General features: G+C 40.4%; 2 pseudogenes; both read left to right on the top strand.

The window, feature by feature from the left end:
* Window positions 1-1,274: 1,274 nt before the first annotated feature.
* LOC114891536 lies at window positions 1,275-2,030 on the top strand (annotated as a pseudogene).
* A 2,595-nt stretch (window positions 2,031-4,625) lies between these two features.
* LOC114892406 lies at window positions 4,626-5,495 on the top strand (annotated as a pseudogene).
* The last annotated feature ends 7,775 nt before the right edge of the window (window positions 5,496-13,270 follow it).

Raw genomic sequence — 13,270 nt, 5'->3', positions numbered from 1 at the left:
ATGCACTTGAATATGTTCAACATACATGTACCTTAATTTTGAGATCTAATTCTACAAACCACAGGAAATGCTTCATGTATTTCTATTCTCTGCAGATAGAATTAGAGGTTAAAGATTTTCTTCAGGAAAACCAACTAAACAGCCTGCCTTCTTCAGGTTGAGAATGTAAAGGCAGAGTGAAAGTGCCAAAAAGAAAGGTGATTAAATATGGCTAAGGAATTGTTTACAAAACTCTGAAAATTAGCACAACACGAAACTTCTAGAAGCTTGAAGAACATAAAAAATCCTATAGGTTGGGCTCCCCTGGTGGTGCAGTGGTTGAGAATCTGTCTGCTTAATGTAGGGGACATGGGTTCGAGCCCTGGTCTGGGAAGATCCCACATGCCGCGGAGCAACTAGGCCCGTGAGCCACAACTACTGAGCCTGCGCGTCTGGAGCCTGTGCTCGGCAACAAGAGAGGCTGCGATAGTGAGAGGCCCGCGCACCGCGATGAAGAGTGGCCCCCACTTGCCACAGCTAGGGAAAGCCCTCGCACAGAAACGAAGACCCAACACAGCAAAAGTAAATAAATTAATTTAAAAAGGGTAGAATTCTTTAAAAAAAAAATCCTATAGGTTCCACCTCCTATACTGTTGATGGGAATGTAAATTGGTGCGGCCACTGTGGAAAATAGTATGGAGGTTCCTCAAAAAACTAAAAATAGAGTTACCATAGGATCCAGTAATCCCAGTCCTGAACATATATCTGGACAAAACTATAATTTGAAAAGACACAGGCACCCCTTTGCTCACAACAGCACTATTCACGATAGTCAAGACATAGAAACAACCTAAATCTCCACTGACAGATGAATGGATAAAGATGTAAAATGGAATATTACTCAGCCATAAAAAGAATGAAATAATGCCACTTGCAACATGGATGGCCCTAGAGATTATCATACTAAATGAAGTAAGTCAGAAAGAGAAAGACAAATACCATATGGTATCACTTATATGTAGAATCTAAAATATGACACAAGCGAACCTACCTATGAAATAGAAATATAGATCAATGGAACAGAATAGAAAGTCCAGAGATAAACCCACGCACCTATGGCCACCTAATCTAGACAAAGAAAGCCAGAATATACAATGGAGAAATGACAGTCTTTTCAAAAGTGGTGCTGGGAAAACTGGATGGCTACATGTAAAAGAATGAAATTAGAACACTCCCACCCTTTGCTACTCCACACGTGACGTCACAGGGGGTGCCAGCCTCTGCCCGGCTCCAAGTGGCTCTTCCTGGATGCCCAGACCCCTCTGCTCCCCATGGGCAGCTGCCAGGCAGGGCACAACCTGTATCTCTGCCTGGCCCACCACCCACCTCTGGTCTGTATCACTTTGATCCTGCTGCTTCTGGGCCTTTCTGGCCTGGGCCTTGGTTGCTTCCTCCTCACCCACAAGACTGGCCTGTGCAGCTCTGACATCCCTCAGGACTAGGTCTCCTTCTTGAGATCTTTTGGCTAGCTGACCCTTTGCCCTGTGAATGGGACAGTCACAGGGAAGTGGCGTGGCTCACCTTGTGGGCTTACTGACTACCTTGAACTTCGGAGATGGTCTAGACAGGAACAAGACCCAGACATTCCAAGCCGAGGTCCAGGGTAGTCGGATGGGATTGAAAGGATCTTCTGCAGGAGAGCTGGTCCTCATTACAGCCAGGGTGACCAAAGAAAGGACCCCAGGAACCTGCCTATATTTTAGTGGTGCTCCAGTAATCCTGCCCTCCAGCCAGCCTCCCATGTCCTGCTTGGAGGAGGGAACAGGAAATTCTACCCTGAGCCCTAGGATGACTGAGGAGTATGTCAGCATCTGAAACCACAGAGGTCTTGTGCTCAGCAAGTTGCTCACCTCCGAGGAGCTGGCTCTGTGTAGCTCTAGGCTGCTGGTTTTGGGCTCCTTCCTTCTTCTCTTCTGTGGCTTTCTCTGCTGTCTCACTGCTGTGTGCTTCCAGCTGCGCCAGAGTCCTACTGGTCTAGAACCTGGTTCTGAGGGCACTGGCCTAGTTCCCGTCTCATTCTCAGGTGTGAGTCAACTTCTTGGGCCTTGATTCTGAGTTGGAAGAGATGTTACAAAAAGTGGAGAGCTGGAATGTGGGGGGGAAATAAAAGGATTTTTTGCCCCCCCTCAAAAAAAGAACACTCCCTAACAGCATACACAAAAATAAACACAAAATGAATTAAAGACCTAAATGTAAGGCTGGATACTGTAAAACTCTCAGAGGAAAATATAGGCAGAACACTCTCTGACATAAATCACAGCAAGATCTTTTTTTGATCCACTGCCTAGAGTAATGAAAATAAAAACAAAAATAAACAAATGGGATCTAATGAAACTTAAAAGCTTTTGCACAGCAAAGGAAACCATACACTATACAAAAAGATAACGCTCAGAATGGGAGAAAATATTTCAAATGAAGCAACTGATTAATCTCCCAAATATACAAGCAGCTGATGCAGCTCAATATCAAAAAAACAAACAACCCAATCCATAAATGGGCAGAAGACCTAAATAGACATTTCTCCAAAGAAGACATAGAGATGGCCAAGTGACACAAGAAAAGATGTGCAACACCACTAATTATTAGAGAAATCAAAACTACAATGAGGTATCACTTCACACTGGTCAGAATGGCCATCATCAAAAAATATACAAACAATAAATGCTGGAGAGGGTGCAGAGAAAAGGGAACACTCTTGCACTGTTAGTGGGAATATAAATTGATACAGCCACTATGGAGAACAGTATGGAGGTTCCTTAAAAAACTAAAAATAGAATTACCATATGCCCCAGCAATCCCACTACTGGGCATATACCCTGAGAAAACCATAATTCAAAAGGATGCAAAGCAGAAGTAGAGACATAGATGTAGAGAACAGATGAATGGTTACCAAGGAGGGTAGGGGGGTGGATGAATTGGGAGACTGGGACTGACATATATACACTACTATGTATAAAATAGATAACTAATGAAAGCCTGCTGTATAGCACAGGAAACTCTACTCAGTGCTCTGTGGTGACCTAAATGGGAAGGAAATCTAAAAAAGAGGGGATATATGTATACGTACAGCTGATTCACTTTGTTGTACAGCAAGAAACTAATACAACCATACTCCAATAAAGCTTAATTAAAAAAAAAAACTAAAAATAGAGTTACCATATGATCCAGCAATCCCACTCCTGGGTGTATATCTGGACAAAACTCTAATTTGAAAAGACACATGCACCCCTATGTCCATAGCAGTGCTATCTACAATAGCCAAGACATCAAAACAACCTAAATGTCCATTGACAAATGAACGGATAAAGAAGATGTGGTACATATATACAATGGAATATTACTCAGCCATAAAAAAACAACGAAATAATGCCATTAGCAGCAACATGGATGACCCTAGAGATTATCCTACTAAGTAAAGTCAGCCAGAAAGACAAGGACAAATACCATATGCTATCACTTATATGTGAAATCTAAAATATGACACAAACGAATTTATCTATGAAACAGACTCGCAGACCTGGAGAACAGAGTTGTTCTTGCCCAGGGGAAGGGAGAGTGGGGGAGGGATGGATTTGGAGTTGGGATTAGCAGTTGCAAACTATTAGGTCCTACTATATAGCACAGGGAACTGTATTCAGTATCCTGAATGAAAAAGAATATATATATATATTTTATATATGTAATATATATATATATATAACTGAATCACTTTGCTGTACATCAGAAACCAACACAACATTGTAAATCAACTATATTTTAATAAAATCAATTTTGGGGATTTCCTTGGCTATCCAGTTAAGACTCTGCACTTCCACTGCAGGTGGCATGGGTTCCATCCCTGGCTGAGGAACTAAGATCCCACATGCTGCATGCAGCGCAACCAAAAATAAAATAAATTTTTAAAAAATCCTATAGGGAGTTCCCTGGCGGCCTAGTGGTTAGCATTCCAGGCCCAGGTTCAATCCCTGGTCAGGGAACTGTGATCTCACAAGCCATGGTGCAGTGTGGCCAAAAAAAAAAAAAGAAAAAAAAAAAGAATCCGATAGGTTCCAAAAGAGTTTAGGTAAACTCATGAGAGATATCTCAAAAGCAAAATTATTTATTTAATCCAAAATTAAAATAAATTGGTGGTAAGGAAACAGACTGTTAAATGACACAAGATAAAAAGCCTAATTCTATATTTAAAAAAAATCAAACCTTGGGAAGTCCCTGGTGGTCCAGTGCTTAGGACTCTGCACTATCACTGTCCAGGGCCTAGGTTCAGTCTCTGGCTGGGGAACTAAGATCCCACAAGCCGGTGGGTGCAGCCAAAAAAAAAAATATCACACCTTTTGATAGTATTCAAAAATACTATCACCTCACATAATGTGCATTAGCACCGTAGGGTCAGCTATGCAGCAGCTGTCGGGTGCGCAGGGTGGAGGCCGAGGCCACAGCTTGAGGGATGCCTTGGCCCCTCTGCACCTGTGTAAAGTCGGTGTGAGATGCAGAAACTACCCTTCCCAGTAGCCTGGAAAATGAAGGGTTTGTGCTGGACCTTTGAGCACATACTGAGATAGTGAGGAGCCAGACAAAAAGCACAGACTATGGTGCTGAAACGAATTCATAAGGAACTTAGTGATTTGGCCCATGATCCTCTGGCACAATGTTCTGCAGGTCCAATTGGGAATGATATGTTTCATTGGCAAGTCACAATTATGGGACCTAATGACAGTCCATGTCAAAGTGGTGTATTCTTTTTTTTTAATAGGTAAATATAAAATTCAGTATTATTTTATTATTGGTTCTTATGACCCAGCAATCCCACTACTGGGCATATAACCTGAGAAAACCTTAATTCAGAAAAAGACCTATACCACATGTTCACTGCAGCACTATTTACAATAGCCAGGACATGGAAGCTAATTCAGAAAAAGACCTATACCACATGTTCACTGCAGCACTATTTACAATAGCCAGGACATGGAAGCAACTTAAGTGTCCATTGACAGATGAATGGATAAAGAAGATGTGGCACATATATACAATGCAATATTACTCAGCCATAAAAAGAAATGAAATTGAGTTATTTGTAGTGAGGTGGATGGACTTTGAGTCTGTCATACAGAGTGAAGTAAGTCAGAAAGAGAAAAACAAATACCGTATGCTAACACATATATATGTATTCTTTTTGACAGTTCATCTTCCTATGGACTACCCCTTCAAACCAGGTTGCATTTACCATAAGAATTTATCATCCAAATATCAACAGGAATGGCTGCATTTGTCTTGATATTCTAAGATCACAGTGGTCACCTGCTTTAACTATTTCTAAAGTTCTTTAATCCATTTGTTCACTGCTGTGTGATCCAAACCCAGATGACTCCCTAGTACCAGAGATTGCATGGATCTATAAGACAGACAGAGCTAAGTACAACAGAATATCTCAGGAATGGACTCAGAAGTACGCCATGTGATGCTGCCTTAAGATCAGAATAACCCACGTTATAGCTGGAATAAACTTTAAATTACTATTCCTTTTTTGATTTTCTTATCCAGCTGCTCTCCTATCAGACCTTCTCTTTTTAAATTTTATTTTTTGTTTAACTCCCTCCATTCATTCACATGCTTATCTGAGAAGACTTAAGTTCTTCCAGCTTTGGACAATACTGCTTTTAGAAACTGTAAAGTGGTTACATGAGAACAATGCCCAACACTCAAAAATTTTTTTTTAAAAAATTGAGTATGTAGGGCTTCCCTGGTGGTGCAGTGGTTGAGAGTCCGCCTGCCGATGCAGGGGACGCGGGGTCGTGCCCCGGTTCGGGAAGATCCCGCATGCCACGGAGCGGCTGGGCCCGTGAGCCATGGCCGCTGAGCCTGCGCGTCCGGAGCTTGTGCTCCACAGCGGGAGAGGCCACAACAGTGAGAGGCCCGCGTACCGCAAAAAAAAAAAAAAAAAAAAAGTGTCAGGTCTTGTGATACGTCTGTTACATATGAAGGGTTATAGAATCTGCCACCCCAAAATATGCCACTTTGGCATAAGGATTATTTTGACCAGAGGCAATTAAGAAGCAGATACAAGAAGAGTTCCTTACCCTCCCCCTATTTGGCTAAAAGCAGGACATAAATTTGTAAAAGTGTTTCCTCTCCCCTCTCTACCAGGAAGGACAACAATTAATCACTGTAAACAACACGAGACCCTTGGCAGCCCAAAGGAACCTACCTAACAAAACTTAACTACAACTGTTTTCCCCACATATTTGCCTTCTCACCCCTAGAAACTCAAAGCCCTTTTCTTTTGTCTTGTCACATCTTTAAAAATGTATTGGTTTTTTTAGATTCCATGTACATGTGTTAGCATACGGTATTTGTTTTTCTCTTTCTGACTTACTTCACTCTGTATGACAGACTCTAAGTCCATCCACCTCACTACAAATAACTCAATTTCATTTCTTTTTATTGCTAAGTAATATTCCATTGTATCTATGTGCCACATCTTCTTTATCCATTCATCTGTCGATGTATATTTAGGTTGCTTCCATGTCCTGGCTATTGTAAACAGAGCTGCAATGAACATTGTGGTACATGACGCTTTTTGAATTATGGTTTTCTCAGGGTATATGCCCAGTAGTGGGATTGCTGGGTCGTATGGTAGTCCTATTTTTAATTTTTTAAGGAACCTCCATACTGTTTTCCATAGTGGATATATCAATTTACATTCCCACCAACAGTGCAAGAGGGTCCCCTTTTCTCCACACCCTCTCCAGCACTTATTGTTTGTAGATATTTTTTTAGGGGCATGAAGACACAGATGTAGAGAATGGACTTGAGTACATGGGGAGGTATAAGGGTAAGCTAGGACGAAGTGAGAGAGTGATATGGACATATATACACTACCAAACGTAAGGTAGATAGCTAGTGGGAAGCAGCCACAGAGCACAGGGAGATCAGCTCGGTGCTTTGTGACCACCTAGAGCGGTGGGATAGGGAGGGTGGGAGGGAGATGCAAGAGGGAGGAGATATAGGGATATATGTGTATGTATAGCTGATTCACCTTGTTATAAAGCAGAAACTAACACACTATTGTAAAGCAATTATACTCCAAAAAAGATGTTTAAAAAAATGTATTGTTCTTTTAAAATGGTATATAAGGTGAAGTTCTAACCACCTCTTTGAGTAACTTATTTCTGAGTGCTCCCGTATGTATGTGCGACACATAGGTCAATAAACTTGTTTTTCTCTTATTAATCTGCCTCGCCTAATTTACAAGGTCCCAGCTGGAGAACCCAAGATGGCAAGAGAAAAAGATTTTTTCTCCACTACACATATTTAATCCTTCCAACAACCCTATCATGCAGGTACCATTATTACCCTCATTTACCCATGAATGTTGAGAGCCTTATAGAGGTTAAACAACCTGCCATGGGCTACGCTAGTAAATGACAAGGCAAGATGATGAGAATCTACTTCAGGGTCCATACTATATATGAAAAATAAATAAAATAATGAAATTTCATGAGTTTCCCTTGTATAAAATATTATTTGTGCTACTCAAACTAAATATCACATCCTGCTTGCTATTATTCACCTTCCTAAACCCTTAACTCACATGCTGTATCAGGTATTGAATACAGGTGCACAGTAAACACGTGTTAACTGACATTATGAAAGAATAATATCCATGCTAAAAAAGGTAATATCCTAATTTACATGTCTGAATAACTCTTTTATTTTGAAGGAAGTACCTGATTCAAACATTCATGATCTTAAACACAAAGAATATTTCCCAGCACTTACTGTGGATTGTAAGCTACTCTACAGTGTCCTCCCTAAAAAAATACATAAATGAAATAGATACTTGACCTCAACAATCAACTAGAAAAATGGGTGGAACCAGGCAAGTTAGACATTTTACAGTCATGATGAAAGTGGCCATTTACCCCTTCCTTAATATACTTTCAACAGAGCTTTTCTAGCTACTATGCCTGGGATATTTAAATGCTCAATAAATATCAGCTATTGTGTTGTTATTAAATATTATCATTAATAACATCTGTTACATCTAACCCAGAAAAATAACTATGTCAGTATCAAATAAATAAATAAATAAATAAATGAATTCTTCTTTGCTCCTGCTTCCAATTTTCTGATTTGCTTTTCAAAGACTTTTGTTAGTAAAATTTAGTAATTTCTTTCAAATGCTAAAGAGTCATGCAATTCCATGATGAAAGGAGACCACCATTACAAAACAACCCTCCCCTTCTCTTGAAGGAAATGAAGTCAGCTACTTCCACTATGTATGTAAAGTAATTTTGACATTGTTAAACTGTCGTGATCGAGTTCTGACAGTTACACTCGTGGAAACACCCAAGGTCTGATGCAGCAGACCTCCTGGGGAAGGAGGTGGTGCAGGAAATGTTGGTCATTTGTTCGGTTCAGATTACTCTTTTCTTAACTGTTCTACATACATGATGAGAGCAAGAAAAACTAAGTTCCAACGGGAAATATCCATATGGTGAGCAATCTCTAAAACAATGAGAGAGGGAGTTTGTTATTGGCACTTGGAAGAAGTTACTTTGACAAAGTTGATTTGATGTAGGAAAAATGGCACCTACAACTGCAGTGCATGAAGGAGGTGACACCTACATTCCAATACTGTGAAAGTCTCACAGTGAAAAACAAGTCTTTTGACTAGAGGTACATGATTTGAAGAGAAGGAGAGGGATTGAAGCTAAAAGGAGCACATAAATGGAGGGTAGGAGCCTATTAGTAGAAAATTCCAAAATAGACTGAGACGCCTGGTACATTGGCTGCTTTTTCCTTCTCTAGGGATCAATTAAGACTAATAGATTATGCCCATAATTATAAATAAACTAAGCGAAGGTCACTAGGTTCTTTTCATAGGTTATATCTGTTCTGAGGGACAATGAAAACATCTCTAAGCCTCCCTGTCAATGCCTCTATTGTCTTGTTTCCTATCCCTTTAACTCCCAAATGAAGCAAAAGAAAACCGTAATTGGATTTCACCTTGGGCTCCATAATGGTGGATTGGTGGCTCAGTGAAGTCTGAATAGATTCAGCAACTCCTCTGCTGTCTGCCCCCAAATACCAAGTAAGGAATGGCAGGTTCGTGACCTAGCACCATCTATCTGCAAGACTAAAGATGGTCTTTACGTAGTTATCCTGTTCTCTCTCCATCATGGTATAACAGTTGTGTTAGAGTTAATGGCATATTATTTAGCTATTGGTTGCAAGATCCAGACGAAAGACAAGGACTGTGTATCACCCTGAAATTCTGGACTTGGAGCTGATGCATTAGCTGGATATGATTCTGAAGAATAAATGAATGAGTTTATGTATGGAAAGAAGGGTGTGAATGAATGTCAGTATTCAAAAGGTACTGGAGACATATATTCACTGCTGCCCAGCATTCATTCTCCCCCTGTCATGGTAAAATAGAATGGCATTTCTTTTGGGGAAATACCCCACCTCGTGTTTCTCAGCCATGCAGTTTGACCCCAAATTCTGTTTCAGCAATGTATCCCAAGTAGCTTAAACCAATCAGCTAAATCAGGGTTTCAGCCTTGGAACTACTGACATTTGGGGCTCTACATTGTGAGGGTCTGTCCTGTATATTGTAGAATATTCAGCAGCACCACTGGACTATACCCACTACATGCCTTTATGATACTCTACAGTTAATATAACCAAAAATACTTCTAGGCATTGCCAAATGTTCCCCAAGGAGGAGAGGGATGAGGATAAAAATCACCCCTCATAGAGAACCACTGAGCTAAATTCACCCCTCATTTTACTAATGAGTGTTCTTGATTTCAAAAAATTAGTAACAGGTATACCTTATTTAGTACTTATTATATGCGAGGAATTGCTCAAATAATCCTCAGCAGCTCCACGAGACAGTGTACTAATTAGGGTAAAGACAAGATTTGTATAACAAAGAGATCCCAAAATACAATGGCTTAGAGAACAAAGACATTTTTCTCATATTCAATGGTCTTTATATGAGTAGTGCAGGTTGGTGGAATTCTACAGTCATTTAAGGACCCAAGCCCCTTCCATTTATTGTCTATTTGGTCTACATTATCATTCTCTACATGGCCAAAGTTGGATGACCACCACATCAGGGTTCCACCTACCAAGAAAGGGAAAAGGTAATGGAGGAAGTATACACAATGCCTTTCAAGGTTGAGATTTGAAAGTGGTACCCATTAGTGTCACACATTCCATTGGCAAGAACTTAGCTGCATCCCCACACTTAATTATAAATCAACCAGTAAATAGTGCCTAACTGCACAATCGTGTGTTCAGCTACAACACAACTGTGGACTGAATGTTTGTGTCCCTCAAAATTCATGTTGAAGCCCTAATCTGCACTGTGATATTATTTGGTGGTAGGGCCTTTGGGAGGTATTTAGGTCATTATGGTGGAGCCCTCATGAATGGGATTAGTGCCCTTATGAGACACAGGAGAAATGATCTCTATCTCTGTCATGTGAAGGCAGAGCAAAAGGTGACCATCTGTAAACCAGGAAATGGGTATTCACTAAGAATCTGACAATGCTGGCACACTGATCTTGGACTTCCAGCCCCCAGAACTGTGAGAAATAAATGTTTGTTGTTTAAGCCACCCAGTCTTTGGTATTGTTATAGCAGCTTGAACTGACTTAAAAAATAACATAGCTTTGACAGAAGGGGAAATAATTTTGGTAGGAAACTAGCAGTCTCTGCATATTATCATGTTACAAATGAAGAAAGCAAGGTACAGAGCTGTAGTAATTTGCCCAAAGTCAAATGGCTGGCAAGTGGGACTGGAACACAAGCAGCTAATTCCAGAGGCCATGATCTTAAGCCCTATAACACTACTTTTCAAATCTCTGAATGATAACCTAAAACAAGAAAAGCATTTTACTTAGCAATTTAGTACATATATGTGTGTATCTGTGCATGTTTATATGTGTGTATCTGTGCATGTTTATATGTGTGTATGTTTCATGAAACAATCCCTACCCTTACCACAATCAATGAACGTCAATATTTCTATTCTATTCTATTCTATTCTATTCTATTCTATTCTATACTATTTAATTTTTTAACTGTTGGTCATACCCGCTAAATTGATTTCACAAACCTCCGATGTGTGATTATCAGTATGAAAACAGTGCACTTCACTCAGTTCTAGTAGGCGAATTGGAATTTGTTGGAAGGCTATTGGAGAGCTCATGGTATGAATAAGAAGGCTAGAAAATAAGATTCAGAAAACAGGTAGGGACTTCCGGAAACCCAGAATCACAACTAAAATCTTGTCATGGGAAGGGCCTGTCAAGATGAAACCTGAAACCATTGTTGATGTTACTTCCACCTCTGCCCCTGGACACTGGATGTCATGACACTGTCACTGAAATCAATGCCAAACCAGGTTGTCTTCTGTGTCTCTCTCACTCCAGATTCAATGTCCCAGGAGGAAGCATCCAGTTGGCACATTTTGGCCACATACTTATGCCCAGGCTCTTGGGATCAGGCAGAGCAAGAATCTGGCTTTTCAGCTCACAAAACCACAGAAATGAGGTTAGATTCTGGGCAGCCCAAAAATGAATAAACAAAAAGGCAAATGTCCAATATACTCATAAACCACTAGAAGAAGCATATATTGGTACAGCCACTTGGAGAGCAATTTGGCATTATTTTGTAGAACTAAAATATGTATCCTATGATGCAGAAATTCCATTTCTAGGCATAGAGTCTGGATTGAAATTCTCACACAATGTGTATAAAGAGACATGTTTAAGTATGTTCACTGAAACATTATCTATAATAATGAAAACTGGAAACAAGCTAAAGGTTTATCATTTTAAAAATGAACAAGACTGGCTCTTGTTCATCTTTAAATCCTAGCACCAAGCACTGCTGACAGATTATCAGGACCACATAAATACTTGTTGAAATGAACAACAATTGAAAGAACTGTCAATCAGAAATTATCCAGTGAGTGATATGCAGGGATGGACCGAAATATTCAGAGATCCTTTAGAAGAAACCACCATGTGGTGCAAAAAAATGTGGGTTTTAGGTTATGAAAAAGCTTGGTATGATACCAAGTTATGGTTGTGCAACCTAGGGCAAGCTGCTTAACCCCTGGGCCTCAATCTCCTTGTCTATAAATGAGAGGATTAATGGAATAAGGGATCCTGGATATGTAGTGCAGGGCCTCCCAACAATTAGGTTCAATGCTGCACTGTGACTAAATGATGGGCATGGCAAGAAGTTGATCCCTCAGCCTTTAGGTTGCCTAGAGCCCCTGGGCCAGTCACCTCTGGCCTTGAGCATCCTCATTCATCTTTTATTCCAGTATAAAATATTAGAATTTTCTACATGTGCCATGACATGAAAACTGATCAGAAGCACTAGCATCTTGCAGTCCCTGGCACATAGAATATACTCAGTGAATGTTAGTTCCCACCACTTCCTGATGGAATGTGAAGCTCTCTCAGGATTTACTATCTACCAGGGTCACATGTGATCTGAAATCATGTAGGTCTTGCCAGATCTCCTGGAAGTGGCTCTCCTAAAAGTCACAAAGGATTTAAGAATGGCCTCAATATGTTCTTCACACAGGAGACCACCTGGGAACTTTCCAAATATACAGAACAAAAGTCATGGGGTCTAGAGTGAGTCAAACGAAGGATGGAAAAGAAATGTTCTTCAATCTTACCTCCTAAACTTCACCTTGACTCAGACCATCTTTTTTCCTATTCTATCTCAAGATCTTATCTGTCTTGTATGTTATCACACATAAAGGTGTTGAGAAGGAGCACTTTTCTATTCTGGGTGTCTCCTTCCATGTGAATAGGGTTCCAAAAGTATTACACTCCTGGCTTCTTTCTGCCCCCTTATTCCACCTCAAGGGAAATGGAGCTAACTGATAAGTTTGGAGGGAGAAACTAGTCACATGTGGCCCAACTTCTTAATTCTTTCTTCCCCATGGAAGCTAACATCCTAGAGAAACCATGTGTTCTTAACTTCGCACACAGTACGCTTATTGGAAATCAGCCTGCTGCCCAGAAAGCCTGCTGTGGCCCAGGGCTGTCAGTAATGAAATGAGGAAATCTATCGTATTCCAAACTCCTACTTGTCCCATACCAGCCATATTCTCTGATATCAGCTTTCTCAATAGGTCACACAGGCAGCCAGGCCAAACCAGACCAAGCAGATGGCTTAACAGCATAGGTTTATG

Source organism: Monodon monoceros, unplaced genomic scaffold, assembly GCF_005190385.1.
Source record: "Monodon monoceros isolate NGI ecotype Baffin Bay Population unplaced genomic scaffold, NGI_Narwhal_1 Contig174_ctg1, whole genome shotgun sequence".
Taxonomy (NCBI): domain Eukaryota; kingdom Metazoa; phylum Chordata; class Mammalia; order Artiodactyla; family Monodontidae; genus Monodon; species Monodon monoceros.
This window is presented reverse-complemented; position numbering and strand designations above follow the sequence as displayed.